The sequence below is a fragment of the Cricetulus griseus genome, chromosome 8 (assembly GCF_003668045.3).
Source record: "Cricetulus griseus strain 17A/GY chromosome 8, alternate assembly CriGri-PICRH-1.0, whole genome shotgun sequence".
Lineage (NCBI taxonomy): Eukaryota > Metazoa > Chordata > Mammalia > Rodentia > Cricetidae > Cricetulus > Cricetulus griseus.
In genome coordinates this window covers 36,457,009-36,471,247 of record NC_048601.1, presented here as the reverse complement: position 1 = coordinate 36,471,247, position 14,239 = coordinate 36,457,009, and the positions used below count along the sequence as shown (strand labels likewise).

The 14,239-nt window shown below is 39.6% G+C and overlaps 1 pseudogene; it reads left to right on the top strand.

The window, feature by feature from the left end:
• Nucleotides 1-9,992: 9,992 nt before the first annotated feature.
• Nucleotides 9,993-10,740, top strand: LOC100763858 (annotated as a pseudogene).
• Nucleotides 10,741-14,239: the final 3,499 nt, after the last annotated feature.

Here is a 14,239-nt window from a genome sequence, read left to right as displayed (position 1 = left end):
AGCAAGGCCAGAGACCCTACTACTTTACTGAAACGTATAATATTTATCCTTATACTCGCAGATAAGTATAGATCTTACCACTCATCAAAGGACATCTCTTTGCAACAGACAGAGATTATCACATGTATCCACAACCAGTAAAAAATGAGAGAAAAAGTGGGAATCCTGGCCCTAAGTTTAGAAGAACACTGACATGTTCTCTATTTCAGCGGTAATGGTTAGAAAAATAGTTTATAGAAATTTTTATGTTGTTCAGGTTTTTTTCTTTTGGTTGGTTGGTTGGTTAGATGAGTCACTGACTAGTTTTTTTGTTTTGTTTTGTTTTTATTTGATTTGGTTTTTACATTGCTGGAGATAATGCCCAGAGTTTTGAACATGCTAAGTTATCTGTCTCATCCCTGAGTGATGATCTTCATATAACACCAACTTTCTCAATAATCTGAAAATGTTTTCTGATTTATTTCAAATTTAATGGTGATTCATTAAGAAGAAATTCACAGATCTTAAATAAAATAATTTTTGGTCATTGAAATTTAGCTGTAATTTTAAAGGCTCAATGCTTAGAATTAACTACTAATGAAAAAGTAAGATAATCTTTGAAAATACAGGAAAACTTTCTCTATATAAAGCAAATATTTCTAAATAATGTCTCTGGTTTGCTAAAGTTTGTTTTTAAGTCTCTTCTTCAATAGAAATCCCTGATACTTCTGTGAAACTGACTTCTCCACTAGAAGTTTTATTCAGGCAGACTACAAAAACTGCTTAGATATACATTTTCTTCTGAAAGAAGCACTGCCAGAGATCTGACTGAGTCTAGATAAGTTAATAAACAAAAAAGTAAGTTGATTTTCACATTGACAATCATAAATCTTATCTTGCTGTGGTGACACATACCAAATTGCAGCATTTGGGAGGCTATGGACAAAAAGATGCTCAAATTTGAGGTCAGACTGATACACAGGGTGAGACTGTGTCTCAAGTTTGGAAAGGGAGCCAAGAGCACAGGACACAGGAGGGAAGGAAAAGATGGGGAAAAGAGAAAGAAAAGAAGGAATGAAGATGAGAGGGACCAGAAGGAGCACTGGGGAAGGGGAAGGGAAGAAGGGGTCAAGGCACACTGAAGTTTAAGATTCACTGCTCTTTACTAATTATCTAGGATTTATATTTCATATACATTTTTAAATTTTATTTTCAGATCACTTTCACATGCTACATACTATGACAGTATTGCTATACAAAGGAGTGGTAAATTTTAAAACACCAACAAATTTTGATTCTTTTGTTAGAGACAGTTTGAGGAAGACTTGCTATAATTCAACCCTGCATGACTAAGTCAGACATTTCTATTTCAATGATGAGTGAATCATAAGCCTTCAGTTGGAAGATTAAGTTGATTAGTATTACACTGAAGTATTATATGAAAGTCATGACAACCTAAAATAGCTCATTAAAAGCTAGGCATGTGAAGAAAATTATCTCAATAATCTGACCCTTTTTATTCTGTCAGTTCAAAATGGAAAAATAAAAAGGCCAAGGCTCTTGAAGAGGTCAGATATGTGCTTTACATAGTTAATAGAACTGAAACTGGATGTATGTCCCTCAATAAGTAAATGTCCACACAACAAAATAGTATAGAACCATGAAGAACTGGGAAGCAGTGTATGTGCCAATGCACAGCCACCTCCAAGATATACTGGAAAGTGCAGAAGCCAGTTACAAAGAATAAATGCTATGGTACCATGTAGATGAGGAGGTCCATGGGGTGTGTGTATGTATCTCTACACATGTATTTACATAGGACTTTCTGGAAGAATTCAGGAGAATTGGAAATGGCAAGGCTAGGAATAAGATTTACTTGTCCAATATATTCAACATAATCATATGATTCCAATGTTCCAAAACCTAACCTTCTTACTGAGAATGAGAGACTAAGTAGTCAGCCTTAATGGGACATCTTTATCACACACACACACACACACACACACACACAGAGAGAGAGAGAGAGAGAGAGAGAGAGAGAGAGAGAGAGAGTTTCAGAGACTATCAAAGAAGCAGAGGTAGAAAGACTGTTAAGACCTGGAAGATGACTAAGCGTGCTATGGAATTCAGAATTCTGGATATGAGATGACCATTGAACTCATGAACTCACATCAGCTGTGGTTACCTACATAAGAACTACATAAGATCAAACTAGCCAAAATTCTGACATAGATGAGACAGGTACTCTCCAGGCCCCATCCCTTACTGGGGAGTTATTGGTACCTGATGGCTACTGGCTATTGGCCACTGGTGTGTTTCCCATACTCCAGTGGATATAACCACACCCATGTACTTAATGGTTAATCAAAATAAAATTTTAAGGAGATAAAGTTGGAAAGGGGATGTGCTGAAGGTGGTTAGAGAAGGAGTAGATGTGGTCATACTTCACTGTACACATAGATGAAATTCTAAAGAACAAAGAAAAATTACAATAAGAAAGAACAGTACAAACCCAAGCTTTATAATGTCGTTTGTTTAATTGTGAAATATTTTTTAGATGAGGCCAAATAAGATATCTAGAGAAAAGCCAGGCATAGTGGAGTGGCACATACCTTTAATCCTAACACTTGCAAGGCAAATCTCTATGAGATTGATGCCAACTTAACATGCATAGTGAGTTTCAAGACAGCCAGTGCTGCATAGTGAGACCCTGGCCCCAAAAAAGACAGCCCACACAAGCCTCGAGTTCAACCCTAGCTCTAGAGAAACACCACTTTTTTAGTAATCTATGCATGGTAAAAATTTAATGCCGAGTGCATCAAAAAACATCATGGAGAAGTTTGGGTTTGGGTTTTTTTTTTTTTTTAAGACAATTCTCCAGAGAAAATACTTGCAAATAATATAGTTATTAATGGTTTAGTATCAATAATAAAAAATGAATGCAGTGTAATAGTGGCCATTCCAGACTGGGAATGGCATAGGGAAGTTGGAATGGAAAGTTTAGTAAAGAGCTCAGAACACACAGATGGTGAATTCTTTCTAATTATTTGTCACAGCAATGTAATGATTGGCTTTAGTGGAATTCAATTCCCCACACACAAGGATTACTGAAGAGATGGAAGTACTTATTACCCAGACCCAATTGCCATGTTTGAGTTTGATTACTTGTATACTTGTATTCATTTACCATAATATACAAGTATCATGTCCTCACGACAAAAAGAGTAGATATCTCCAATAAACTGATAATGAAAAGACAATCCAATTTTCAAAACAAGCAGAAGTTTAGAATAGGCATTTCTTCAAATGCAGCAGAAAATGAAGATGCATGCATCAGTATTCATTAGCCAGATGCAAGGGCACAGTAACTATCACAGTTCAAAACAAGAAAAATATTTACAAAGATATATATATATATAAAAAAAAAACAGAACACTCACAGAGGTGGTGGTGGTGCACACCTTTAATCCCAGCACTCAGAAGGGCACATGTGGATGGATCTCCTGAAGTTCAAGGCTAGTCTGATCTACAGAATAAGTTCCAGGAGAACCTGTCAACAACAACAAAAAGAACACTCATTTATCGCTAGTGGAAATGTAGAATGATGCTATCATTTCAAAACACAGTTTGGGGTTCCTCAAAAAGCTAAACATAGAGTTCCGTATGAGCCAGCAATTCTTCTCCTAGGTACATACCCAAGAAAATTGAAAGCACACAGCTGCACCAAAAAAAAAAAAAACAAAAAACTAAGCACTAACATACACAGTACTACTCACAATGGAAAGTGGAAACAAGACAAACAGTCCATTAGTTGACATATGGAGATGTAAAATGCAATTTTCATACAGTTGACTCTTACTCCCTTAAAAAGCATATAGACAATCCACAACAACACAGGTAAACTCTGAAAATGTTAAGCTAAGTGACAGAAACTAGACACAAAAGCCTCAGGAGATTCCCATGAAGTGTCTACAATAGGCAAATCCACGGAGATGGAAAGTAGATGAACAGTTCCTCAGAGAAGCCATGGAGTATACCTACCAATAGTACCAGGTTTCTTTGGGGTAATGAAAATTAAATAGTTGTGATGATTGTAAAACCCAGCAAAGATCCTGCAAACCATGAAACTGTATATATAGGTAAAGAAGATGAATTTTATAGGGATTGTGAGTCAGTATGAATCTAAGGTATAAGGTGGATTATAGCAATGGTCAGGGGTAGGGAGAAGAGGTCATTGGTCACAGGTAAAAAGGAAAAAAGTTAAAAATAAGAATGGCAGTGGGGTTGGGGAGAAATCTCAGTGGTTAATTACCTGCTCATGAGTGTGAGTGGAGTTCAGATTCTTCTGGTACCCATGCAAATGCCAGGGGAATGTGATGGTCCACCTGTAAGTCTAGCTTAGGGAGGAAGATGTGGAATCCTCAAAACAGGCTGGCTGTCAAAACCAGCTGTATAAGCAAGCTCCAAGCGTGATTGAGAGGCTCTGCCTAATTGTATAAGGTGGAAGAGCAATTAAGGATTATTCCAGACATTGACCTCTGGCCTCCATATGCACCCACATACATGCACATCCACACATACACAAAAACATGCCATACCATTCACACACATGTATACCACATATATCACAAAACATGAAACCAGAAAAAATAATGGGGAGGAGGATTAGAAAGGTAGTTCTATAAGCAAAATGCTTGTCTTGCAAGTATCAACACCTAAGTCTGACCCCCAGAACTCACTTAAGAAAATGCCAGGTGTGGTCATGCACACTTGCAATCTCAGTACTAGGGAGTCACAGATGGACAGATCCCTGGAGTTTACTTGGCAAGCCCCAGAGCAGTTTCAAAACAAGGTGGACAGCACCAGAGGAAAGAGGCCCAAGGTAATCCTCTGTATACATATATACTGGAACACACATATATATACCTGAATACACACACACACACACACACACACACACACACACACACACACACACACACGCACGCACGCACACACGCACACACGCACGCACATGCACATTTACTGGTCCATTATTTGTATAGAGGAAATAAGCATTTGAAAGATGTACTATGACTGCTAGATAGATAGAAACCAAGCCATTATGCTTACATCTCAAGGAAACAGTTCTTAATAAGTGTGAAAAACAGATCCCATTCTTGCCTGCAAGTCCAAAAAAGTATGCAGAGAACACAAATGAAACTAAGCCTTCACAGCATATGGCAAAAACAATATGATAGATCCAGCCAGAGAACTTGGCCAAGTCCTAGAAGGACCTTAATTGTCTAGAAGACTTGAATGTGTCTTCGATAGAGTCACTTGTCAAAAGACTGTTGAAGCACACCCTTCCATTGGTGCTCAACAGGCAGAACTCTTATAGTTGGAAAGTTGTAAACTAGAGACTTCTGAAGTCTTTAAATGAAAAGGAGTAAGCTTTAAAGAAATAGAATGAGGCCAGAAAAGTTATGCAGTCAAGTTGTGACTATATTCTCCGTGGGAGGCCAAGGTTCCTCAGAGCTGAGCTGGAAGCTATAAATGTGAAAAATAAAATACAATACAACTACTTTGTGTTTACACTCTGAGAGGAATGCACAATGGACCAGTTACATATGCCACAGGCTGGAAGACAAGCCTTGAAAGGAGACCCCTTCCTCCCATCCACTGGCTTCATTTGGGATGCCTCCTTTCTAGGATTCTTGACTTTTGGATACATTAAAAATCAGTGTCCCAGATGGTACACAAAAAAAAAAAAAAAACTGCATGTACTATAGTTAATAATCTATTATAAAAGGATCTTTTAAATAAAGATTTTTGACTATGTCTTAGAGATAACTTTAAGAAATCTTTAAAACTGTATGTTTTAAAGGATATGACTCCAGTCTACCAAATCCATAGCAATCTGAAGAAAAAGAATTCTAATTTCAAAAATCACCAAGAGCATATTTCAAGTGTTCTAGCTCTAAAAGCTAAGAAAGTGAGGTGATACATATGTCTATTCGTGCTGTTAAGACCTGTGTGTGTGTGTGTGTGTGTGTGTGTGTGTGTGTGTGTGTGTGTGTGTGTGTGCGTGCGCGCGCGCGCGCGCGCGCACACGCGCGCGCATGTGCGCACGCGCAGCCATGTTGGGTTAGGGCCCATCCTAAAGATCCCATGTTAAATTGGTCATCAGAAAAGACCATAATTTCCAAATAAGATGGTATTTGCAGACATGGACATTAGAACATCAACATGTTTGGTGAAAAGAAGGAAGAACAACCCAATTCAACCCATAACAGCTTGTCAAGGGGGGAAGTAGGCTGTGGGAACTCTGGCAGGCAGAAAAACCACATGGAGCAGGAAAGAAATGCATAAAATGAAACTGGACAAGAAGGAAGAAGATAGATTATAAGACTTGAACTTGGTTATGGTAGCATCTTCACCGTGCATGTGACATAGCCACAGAGTGACCACTCCCCTTACAGTCTGAGCAACTAAAGCTCAACTATAGACAAGGAAACCATTTGTGAGATTGCTGTAGCTCCAGTTCAGAGGGTAAATGATGGAATGGGTTGATTACACACTTCCATATTGGATAAAGAAAAGTCCAGATGTATGGGAAGAAAAGTTGACATATATAGGTCACCTTCCATAGGTTTCTAAATACTTTAGCCAACCCTCATACCATCCCCATCTCAGTGATATTGATAGTTCCAATTTTTACAATTAAACTTACTGATACATTCACATTAAACCCAAGATCATATACTCAGTAAATATCAGGGACAGCACTCAAAATATACTAAAGCAAGGAGGCTAGAGAGATGGCTCAGAGGTTATGAGCACTGCCTACTCTTTCAGAGGACCCCAGTTTGATTCCATCACCCACGTGGTAGCCCACAATCATCTAATTCTAGTTCCATGGAATCCAATGTCTTTTGGCCTCCATTGGCACCAGGTATACATGCAAGTGGTGCAGAGACATTCAGGAAAAACATCCACCCATATAATAATTTGAAAGGGAAAAAAATAATTTGAAAGGGGGGGAAAGGGGAGACAAAAAGAATCTTAGGAAAATGTTTACAGTGCATTGTTGAGGTTCAATATTTGAAGTAATAAGAACTAGGAAGGTCCAAAACAATCTGTATATTAAGTGAATTTGGGGTTAAAATGAGGGAAGAGAGAATATAATTATATGTAACTAAATAAAGAAAACCTATAAAGATCTTAACACGTGCTTTTGCATTTTTATCCATATGACCACACTTCCTTAAAAAACAAACATTTTATGAGTTACAATTGAGTAAACAAGGGTTACTGTGGTGGTTTTGATGAGAATGACAGCCATAGGCTCATGTTGGTGGCACTGTTTGAGGAGGGGGTATAGGCTTGCCTGAGGAAATATGCCGCTGAGAAAAGACTTCGAGAGTTTGTAACCTCATCCCACTTCCAGTTCCTGTCTGTTTCCCATCTGAGGCAGATGAGGTGACCCCTCAGCTTCCTGTTTCTGTCACCATACCTGCCCACCATGACAGACTTATCTGCCTGGAACCATAAGCCAAAATAAACTCTGATATGTTGCTTTTGTTCCTAGTGCTTTATCACAGTATTGAAAAGTAACAAATACAGCCAGTCAGAATGCAAAAGATTACATAGGCGCTTAGCAAACAGCTTTAGTCTTCTCCCACAATCTTAATTCTGTTTTCTTAACATGCCTGGTTTGTCATTACCATTATATGTTTTTATTTAACATTGCCTGCAACAAAGAAGAAAATATTTAAAGACTGTGTGTGCATTAAAAAGGCAGTTAAATTCAACAATGATAATAATATAGAACTTAGAGACAGCAATCCATATTAACATTTTGTTAAACCACTAATCTCCATCAAACATAAAACCAATGTCCTTACTCAGCCTCAGAAAGAATTTACATCCAAATGAACAGAGGCAAAAAGCTTTATTACAGCCTCACCGGGAAGAAATAAGAAATAATACTGAGAATTTAAAATTGTGTTGTTTAAAGCAAAGCCATGTTCCAGAGCACAGATACAGAATTAGTGCAACGCTCTTCCTATTTAATTTATAAAATTATCTTTGTGTAAACTTTTCACAATCTCTATACTTCCCAGTCTCTGATTTATCAGTGAAGAAACAGAACTCCTTGGCACTAAAAATAGAAAGAAATCCTTACCACCCTCTGAATAGCTCTTAAGCCACAGCTATTACAATTTCAACCCCTTTATACTAAATGGCAGTTTTAGTGAAAATAATGACACCCTCACAAGAGGTGGGAGAAGCATCACTCTGTCGATTCTTGTTTAGGAAAAGATTTTAAGGGAAATCGTATTTTGAAACTTAAAGATCATAAGACACTTCTCTTAAAATGAGGTGTATGGATTTTGTGCTGCATCAATCACACATCCCTTTTCCATGCCTCCTTTGGAGACTTAATATCTCCAAACACACTGCCAAACAAGGGCTCCAAAAGGTTCTTCATTGATTGGCTATTCTGCCCAATGAAATTTTTTTTTTATTGGAAATGGCTGTCAGAGTTATTTTCATTGCTCTCCTAAAGGCTCCATCTGTAATCACATACTACACTTCTCTGCTCTCAGAACAAAATGAATTAGATGACTGCCTCTCCTCTTCAGATTGCATTCTGGGCCATTTTTGGAGCTCAGACTGTGAATCCAAAAGAAACTGATGCTCTGGGCTGGGGCCTCTCCCCTGGAGATCTTTACTGGCTAAAACACAGATAAGTCACTAGGGAGAGGAGGCTTGCAGACCTGCTATGAGATCACTCTGCTTAGTTTAAAGCTCTTTAGGAAACTGTCCCCATAATCAACTTCAAAATACAACAATAAAATACATTATGTCTCTAGAAAGGAATTTCTAAATGCCATGTGAACTAAGAGACAAATAGGCAGAAACTGTGGCACATTACTGCAGTACCAACATTTGAGGGGTTGCTATAAGAGGGTGGCCATGAGGATTAGGCTGGCTTAGTGAAGTTCTACTTAGTGAGTCCCAGGACAGCCTGTGTCACATAATGAGACCCTGTCTCAAAAGACACAAAGGGAGGCAGACAGAGATAAAAGCACTTGTGGCATAAATCTAATGACCTAAGTTGGATCCTCAAAAACACAGTCACAAGAGAGAACCGCTCCAGAAAGCTATCCCCTTATGTGTACATGTGTGTAATGGTATACAGAGGTACACACACACACACACACACACACACACACACACACACACACACACACACACACATATGAATTTTTACTAAAAGCAGACCGTGGGCCATTTTCCTCTTCTGATCTCGGGTACTTGCAGGAGCTGTGAGTTATTGAGCAGGTATGGCCAGGTCCAAGAACCACACCACACATAACCAAAATGGCATAGAAAGATCAACAGGAAACCCTGATCACAAAGATAGAATCTCTTAAGGGAGTTGACCCAAAGTTCCTGAGGAGCATGCATTTTGCCAAGAAGCACAACAGGAAGGACCCAAGAAGATGCAGGCAGAGATTGTGAAGACAGTGGGTGCACTTGAAGAGGCCATCAAAGCCCTTGTGAAGCCTAAGGCAGTTAAGCTCGAGATGCCAAATGGTCCCAACCACAAGCTCCCCCTACTTGCTTTCATCACCCACTCCAAGCTTGGAAAATGGATTTGTGGCTACATGGCCAAGGGTTGCAGGCTCTGCCAACAAAAGCCCAAGGTTTGGGGTGGGGGCTACAGCCTCAGCTCAGGTTCCCAGGCCCCAGTAAAGGAGCCATAGAAAAGGCCCCTATCTGCCAAGGTGAAGACAGATGGTTGATGTCCTGTGCTGTTTTTTCACAAGTAAACTTGAGGCAAATTTTGTTACTTAAAAAAAAAAAAAGCAAACAGGGGGAGGGTCTTGTGTGCCTGGTGTATGTGTGTGTGTGTGTGTGTGTGTGTGTGTGTGTGTGTGTGTGTGTGTGTGTGTGTGTTTGTGTGTGTGTGTGTGTGTGTGTGTGCTATGGGGTGCCTGTGTGTTTGAAATAGTGGGAATGCCATGTCCCATGGTTCCAGCACCAGTTTTGACTGCCATACTACTATTTACTCTCCTGAGGGCCAACTCTATTAAGTAGAATATGCTTTTAAAGCTACTAACCAGGGTGGACTTGCATCTGCAGCCGTCAGAGGAAAAGACTGTGCAGTAATTGTCACACAGAAGAAAGTACCTGACAAATTACTGGATTCCAGCACTGTGACTCACTTGTTCAAAAAAACTGAAAACATTGGCTGTATGATGACTGGGATGACAGATGACAGCAGATCCCAGGTACAGAGAGCATGCTTTGAGGCAGCTAATTGGAAATAACAAATATGGCTATGAGATTCCTGTGGACAGTGGACATGTTATGTAAAAGAATCGCTGCTATTTCTCAAGTCTGCACACAGAATGCTGAAATGAGGCCGCTTGGTTGCTGTATGGTTTTAATTGGTACAGACAAAGAACAAGGCCCTCAAGTGTACGAGTGTGATCCTGTAGGCTACCACTGTGGCTTTAAAACCACCGCAGAAGGAGTTAAACAAACAGAGTCAACCAGCTTCCTTTAAAAAAAGTGAAGAAGAAATTTGATTGGCCATTTGAACAAACAGTGAAAACTGCAATTACATGCCTGTCTACTGCTCTGTCGATTGATTTCAAACCTTCAGAAATCGAAGTTGGAGAAGTTTCAGTTGAAAATCCTAAATTCAGAATTCTCTCAGAAACAGAGATCAATGCCCACCTTGTTGGTCTAGTAGAGAAAGACTGAACATTGCCATTAGTTTACCAGATCCATGGTACCACTTGTCTTTGTGTTTGGTAACAACAAACCAACATCATAGAGGCCTTTGGGTTGAAGATGAAACCTCTCCCATTCCTCCAGCCACTGAACTGGTTAGGAATCTGTATAAATAAAACAGTGTTTTGGAAGAAAAAAAAACTAACAAAGGGACCTGGAGAAATGGCCCAGCAGTTAAGATCACCTGTTGCTCTTGCAGAGAACCCAGGTTCAATTCCCAGACTTATGGAATGCAGGCAAAGCATTCACACACAAAATAAAATAAATAAATCTAATTTTTTAAGCAGGCAAAGGCACAAATCACATTTGCCCCCTTGTAGTCTTGCTAAAGGGTAAGTGTTTGTTCATCTAGAACTATTTGGCATGGGTCTAGGGAAATGGCTCAGTAGGTGGTTTGCTGTACAAGTTGAACCTCAAGTTCCCAGAACCAGTAGCTTGAGGGCCAGCTAGCCTGGTGACTGCATCTGCAAAACAGCAAAGAGACATGTCTTAAAGGAGGTGGAAGGCAAGGATCAACACCAAGGTTGTCTGTCCTATGACTGGCACACATGTGTGCTCAAACACATGCATGCAAGCACGTGTGTGTGTGTGTGTGTGTGTGTGTGTGTGTGTGTGTGTGTGTGTGTGTGTGTGTATGTGTGTGTGTGTGTGTGGAGAGAGAGAGAGAGAGAGAGAGAGAGAGAGAGAGAGAGAGAGAGAGAGAGAGAGAGAACTGTCTGGCAATTTAGTGAATGGAAAGGTCTTAGTGTAAGCCTATCTCCAAAGCATCTGAAATTTCCACATTACACACTAGCTTTTTCATAGTTAAAGGGTTACCTCTGAAGAATTCATCTGTTAAAAATGCAGATAAGAGTGAACTATTCACAAATTTGAATAATCTAAGTGATATTTTTAGGGGACTCATTCATTGGCTTATTGGCCAGCATGATAACTATACATGAAGTCTGAAAAGTAGGGAAAACCAAGGACCTGACACTACGTCACCAATGGCAGAGACAGCTTCCAGGAAGAGACTGACTTACAATACTAAGGACAACAGAGAAGAATCATGACTTCTAAGTAATAAAAGAGTACTTCTCACATTCCTGGAGTCTCAGAAGCACAGATCTGGGTGCTGGTAGGTTCAATGTCTGCTGAGGACAAACTTCCTGACTGAGAATGCTTCTTGCTGTGGTTTCATACTGAAGAGGAGGCAAGAGATATCCCTGGGGTTTCTTATAGAAGGACACTAATACCCTGAGGGCTCTACCCTCTTGTCTTAATCACCATCCAAATTCTACCATCTGTCTCCTTGGGAATTAGGATATCAATAGAGAAATGCAAGGGAGAGGGATAAGGGCAGTACAAACATTTCCATCATGGCAGAAACCCTAAAAAATTACCGAATGGAGGTTCAGAATGAGGACTGCTAAAAGAGATGGTACCAAAAAAAGAAAGTACCAAATAAAAGTGTGGGGACTTGCCCAGCTCTTCTGTTTGCACACAAGTAGCCATGTAATCTAGTTTCCATTCTCTATATGTGAATGATCCAGCAAATATACTGTTTTTGACATATATGTTGTACAGTACAGTTTTTTTCTTGTCAGTAAAATGTATTTAATCTGGCTCCTCCAGGAAATTCACACTGATATCAATAAGTATTAAAGGGAGTGTGTAGTTGATTTTTTTCACTCTTTTGGGGGCTCACCATCCAGCTCCCAAATAAATACCTGGAGACTTATCCCTGCTTATGAATGCCTCACCTTAGCTTGTCTTGTATGCAGCAGAAGGATGGATTCTGTCTTCGTATCCATTCTGTTAGCCTGTGTCTTTTTATAGGCAAGTTAAGACCATTGACATTGAGGGATATTAATGACCATTGATTGTTGATTCTTGTTTGTTTTGGATTTGTTGCTGGTGGTGTTATTGTGTGGATTTCCCCACTTTTTGGGGGGGTGTTTGGTAAAGTGGGATTATCTATTGCCTATGGCTTTTTGAGCGTAGTTATCTTCATTACATTGGAGTTTTCCTTCCATTAATTTCTGTAGGGCTGGAATGGTGGGTATGTATTGCTTAAATCTGATTTTGTCATGGAATATCTTGTTTTCTCCATCTATAGTGATTGAAAGCTTTGCTGGATACAGCAGTCTGGGCTGACATCCATGTTCCCTTAGAGTTTGTAGAACATCTATCTATCCATGATCTTCTGGCTTTCAAAGTTTCCATTGAGAAGTCGGGTGTAATTCAGATAGGTCTGCCTTTGTATGTTGCTTGGCGTTTTTCTTTTGCTGCTCTTAATATTTTTTCTTTATTCTGAAAGTTTGGTGTTTTGATTATTATGTGGCAAGGGGACTTCTTTTTGTGGTCCAATCTATTTGGTGTTTTGTAAGCTTCTTTTACTTTCATAGGCATATCCTTCTTTAGGTTGGGGGAGTTTTCTTCAATGATTTTGTTGAATAAGTTTTCTGTACCTTTGAGCTGAATTTCCTTGCCTTCTTCTATACCTATTATTCTTAGGTTTGGTCTTTTCACGGTGTCCCATATTTCCTGGATATTTTGTGTTAGGAATTTGTTGGATTTGAGATTTTCTTTGGTTGATGACTGTATATCCTCTAGTGAGTCTTCAACACCTGAGATTCTTTCTTCCATCTCTTGTATTCTATTGGTTATGCTTACAACAGTGGTTCCTGATCATTTACCCAGCTTTTCTATTTCCAGCATCCCCTCATTCTGTGTTTTCTTTATTGTTTCTAATTGTGCTTTCAAACAGTGAACTGTTTGAATTGTTCCCTTCACTTGTTTGGTTGTTTTTTCTTTGTTTTCTTTAGATTCTTTAAGGGATTTATTTCTTGAATTTTTTGGTTTGTCTTTTCCTCCATTTCATGTAATTTTTTGTTTGCTTTTTCTTCTATTTCTTTAAGGGATTTTCTTGTTTCCACTTTAATAGTCTCTATCATCTTCATAAGATAATTTTTGAGGTCCATCTCTTCTTCATCCTCTATGTTGGGCTTTTCAATTCTTGCTGGTGTGAAGTCCCTAGATTCTGTTGGTGTCATATTGGTCTTTCTGTTGTTGAGTTTGTTCTTACTCTATCATCTTCCCATCCTTTCTTCCAGGGAGAGCAGGTGGGGTCTCTCCCTGTCTCAGGTGGCAGGCAGAGGGCAGAGGGTGGACAAGGGTGAGGTGTGTCCAGACTCAGGGTGGGCCTTCCGGTCTGGGCAGGTCCATTTTTGTCTGGGGGTGCTCAGGCAGAAGCAAGCAGGGATTGATGGCGGAGGTTGGGGGGAGCAGAGCTGCACCCAGATTCACCTGAGGCTGGGGTGCCAGCCGGAGGACAGATGGCAGAGTCCTAGAGGTAATCTCAATGAGGAATTACTCTCATCAAATTGGCCTATGGTCATGTCTGTGGGGAATTTTCTTAATTCTTCATTAATGAAGGAAGGGCTAGCCTGGTGTAAGCTATGCCATCCCCAGGCAGGTGGGCCTGGGT